Below are 4,259 nucleotides of genomic sequence, written 5' to 3'. Positions count from 1 at the left end.
AGTTGGTGCTTTATAAGAGAAGATGGAGACTCAAATTCAAAATAAAAATTGCATAAAGTAAAAGAAAGGCCCTTCGTAGAGGGAAGTAGGGATTTGTAGAGGTGCCAGAGCTCAAAGCGAAAAACTTAGAGATAAAAACATTTTGGGAGGTGTATCCTTCCCACCAACGAAAACGACTTAGAGTTACCAACACTTTCCATGCTAGATATATCATAGGCGGTTCCCAAACAGAAAATAAAGTTCATTCCTTTTTCCACCATACTTTCACTTTCCATGGCTAACTGTATCCACGGGTGCCTTCCATACCAACACTTCCCAAGGAATTTATTATTTGACAACATAAAGTAAATTCATTTTTCATTTCGGGACTGGGCATCCCTGATACCTTTGCCTTACTCTCGTGCAATGACAAGTGAATAAACACTCATCGTGAGAATAACACATCTAGCATGGAAAATATTAGCCACCCCTCATCGCTCCACGAGCGGTACGAACACACAAAAGAGAAGTTTATTTTGAAAATTAGAGATGGCACATAAAAATTTTCTTAGAACAGCAAAATAATATTGCATATAGGTAGATATAGTGGACTCATGTGGCAAAACTGGTTTAAAGGTTTTTGGATGCACAAGTAGTGATCATACTTAGTGCAAAATGAAGGCTAGCAAAAGATCGAGAAGCGACCAACCGAAAAACGAATAATCTCATAAGCGAGCATTAAGCATAATTAACACAGAATAATGCACCAAAAGTAGGATATAATTTCATTGCATAATTATTTGCTTTCATGCTTGCATAGGGAATCACAAACCTTAACACCAATATCTATCTATTATATAATTAAAACGATAGAATACCAACGGTGATGATTTGGCACTGTAAAAGCTAAGATGTATCAACGGCGAAGATCTATAAGTGTTTTTTTCTAGAAAAGATCTAAAACGAGTTGATATTAGGAAAGTGCACACGGACGTGTACTATTGCACGTGAATTTTTTTGCACCTGAAAAAAAAACTGAAACGGACATGTCCTATTGCATGTAACATTAGGCAAGTGTACACGGACATATACTATTGCACGTGGAAGACTCTGAAACGGATTGTTATTAGTCAAGGATACGGTCGTATACTATTGCAAAAGTCATCCGTACAGAATTCAAACTCAGCAACCTTTGACTAATATAAAGGTTGGGGCAGACACCCGAGAACACCCACAGAATAATAGATGCCAGAACACCCATTGAAGGGAGATCCACACAACAACATATCCACACAAATCGAAGGGGCGACATACGTCGGGACACCCAGCACATCGAAGGACGAAAGAAGAAACGACAGACACATCAAGTTTGGGTAATATATATAGCTTAAATCTTGAGGTCTGTTTACATCTTTCCATCCCTGCATGTCTTTGCAACCTCCTTATGAACACCATGTTTTCCTGTTCATTAACCATTAGTTAGAACACTTCTTTCTCTAACCAAATTTCATTATTGCATTACCATATGAACCACTCCTTCTAAAATTGTTTTCAAGGCAACATCTCCATGGCGTACACGAAGTTGAGTGAGTTAACCACAAGAGGACAGGCATGGAATATTAAAGCCAAACTAATGAGAATGTGGGACTCGATCAATCCTTCGACTGATGAACTTATAAGCATCGATATGATCTTGATGGATGAGCAGGTATTTTCTTCACATAATTAACAATGGGATTGTTTTATTGTTAAAATTACTACTAAATTTTTCTTTCATTGAATTTTGAAGGGCCATACAGTTCATGCTACTATTTTGAAGAATCTAATAGACACTTACAGAGCAAAGATCAATGAGGGTTCTATATATGCTTTTAGCAATTTTAAAGTTGTAGATTCGACAAAATATCAACCAGTCAGCAATGAAATTAAAATTACTTTTTTATACAACACAAAATTAAAGGAGATGAAAGGTTCATCGGATAATTTTCCAGATTACTACTTTGAGTTTGCTAGCAAAGATGCCCTACAAGAACGTCTAGAAAAAGACCAACAATGCTCAGGTATGTTGACAGTCATATTCTTACTTCCAAGTGGACAATTTAAATTTGATGTCATTTCTTGGTGGTTGTATTAATAAACTCAAATGAATAACTTTCTAATTTTTGAAGTCTTTAATCTTCCAATTTGCAGATGTCATTGGTTACTTACCAAGATTAAGCCAATAGAATCAAGGATAACAAAGAAGAAAACACCTGCAGATGTACGTCAGATTGAAATTCTAATGCCAGAGTAAGTGTATATCCATGTATCAACTTTTCACTAAAGGGTAAAGGCTGTTTTCTTCCACTTACATTATTATTACCATTAATTACTTTGGAATGAATTATTCAGGGGTGATAGAATCAGAGTATCATTATGGGGAAGATTAGCTCATCATTTAAGTGAGGATGTAATTGGCAATCAAACAATTATTATTGTTACCTCAACAATGGTGCAAGAATTCAATGGTAAGTTGAATCTGTTTACATGTCTTTTTTCATACCAAAATAATAAATCTAACTGATTTATTGTTCATTAAATAGGTTTGTGCCTGAAGTCAACTAGCGCCACAAGATTATATACGAATCTAGATATACCCGAGACTTGGGAACTTCGTGGCAGGTATTAAGCACAATTTGTAGGTTCTGGTCATATAGAATTTCATAATATATCTTCATTTACTAACTTTTTTATAGCCACTCCACCGAAGAAACTTTACCAAAAATGATGGAGATAGATAAAAGTACTCAAGGGACACTAGAAGATCAAATGTTTTATAGAAGGATAACCTTAAAAGAACTTACTGGAATTAGGCACGATAACCCAACAGATGAGGTAATGAATCAAAACTCTTCTAAGACATGATATTGTAGAAGCCTCCAATACCTACAGATGTATTTGACATATTTGTATGAGTGACCGCATATTCTTTAAAGAGCTATATTTTCTTCATCAACTTTCAGGACTTTGTGTTCACAACAATAGCTACAATTGATCGGTTACAAGAAAATATTCAATGGTGGTACATGTCATGTGATGTTTGCAACAAAACTGCTACGAAAGAATCACATAATTATTATTGCAAGAATTGTGATACGTATCCAGAAGGTTTAACACCTAGGTAAGCATATTCTCTTGATTTCACCATCATTATGTAATATCACATTTGTGTTACACTAATGAAATGTGATTCTAGGTATCGTATTCGGCTTCAAATTAGTGATCGCACTGCTACTACAAGTTGCACTTTATTTGATGAAGAGGCTGAAAGAATGCTCAATACATCAGTCTCATTCCTGTTGGATTCCTTAGATGGAAAATCTGAAGAAGTCCCAAAGATTATACAAGAATTATGTGGACAAAGACTTATCTTTTGATTCAAACTCAACAATAAGAACCTCACTCTAGGCATGCAGAACTATGCAGTAAAGAAAATATTTGTGCCTGATGAGAAGCTTGAGAAGCGATACTTAGAGGATAAAGCTGAAGAGGTAGTGGTCTATTAAACTATCAAATCTATTTAAACACCAATTATTATACTCTTTTATATGGAACTATTGAAGCAAGTATTTACAATTCTTAATCCATTGTGCTCAACAGGATTTGATGGATGATGAAGTGGACAACATGTTAAAACGAGAAACAAAGAAACTGAATGAGCCAGTCAAAAAGGTGATTGAATACTTCACTGTACAAGCTTTTCTTTACATAAATTCATCTCTTAATTCATCCATTTATGTGATTTTTGCAGGTACAAATCAGCAAGTGTGAACTTAGCAAAAACATATGTGAGTTGGTCCCTGTGAAAGAGGAGCCAGAAGATAAAAGCAATGGGAGTACAGTACATCAGAAGGAGCATCAACATCAAAAATCATCAACGAGTGTCGATGGTGGGAAAAGGAGGCGAAGATCTGTTGTATTATCAGACTCGGAAGATGAAGAAGTGGAAAATAGTATATCTGAAAAATTAGAAAAGGCAACGCCCAAAAGCACCAGAAGTGTTCATGCAAAAAACAAGAAGACAAAAGTTGAACATGAAGGCTCCACAAGGATGACACGAAGTTTGACCAAGAAGACTAATAGCATCAAGACGATGTAATCGTCAACTCAAAGATCAAGTACACCAAACAAGACCCAAGAGAGGAAGGACCTTTTCCAGAAATTTTTTAGGACAGTACTTTATCCTATATTTATTATTTTAATGTATCCGAGGACTGGAATATTTAGTGTGTTTTTATATA

At 35.4% G+C, this 4,259-nt stretch overlaps 1 long non-coding RNA gene across 1 annotated transcript; it reads right to left on the bottom strand.

Annotated features, from left to right (window-relative positions):
- Positions 1-1,105: 1,105 nt before the first annotated feature.
- LOC125531469 lies at positions 1,106-3,056 on the bottom strand. The gene is made up of 2 exons (XR_007293251.1): positions 2,823-3,056; positions 1,106-1,440 (listed from the first exon to the last, which is right to left on the bottom strand). It is a non-coding gene; the product is annotated as an uncharacterized LOC125531469 (long non-coding RNA).
- Positions 3,057-4,259: the final 1,203 nt, after the last annotated feature.

Source organism: Triticum urartu, unplaced genomic scaffold (assembly GCF_003073215.2).
Source record: "Triticum urartu cultivar G1812 unplaced genomic scaffold, Tu2.1 TuUngrouped_contig_717, whole genome shotgun sequence".
Classification (NCBI taxonomy): domain Eukaryota; kingdom Viridiplantae; phylum Streptophyta; class Magnoliopsida; order Poales; family Poaceae; genus Triticum; species Triticum urartu.
This window is presented reverse-complemented; position numbering and strand designations above follow the sequence as displayed.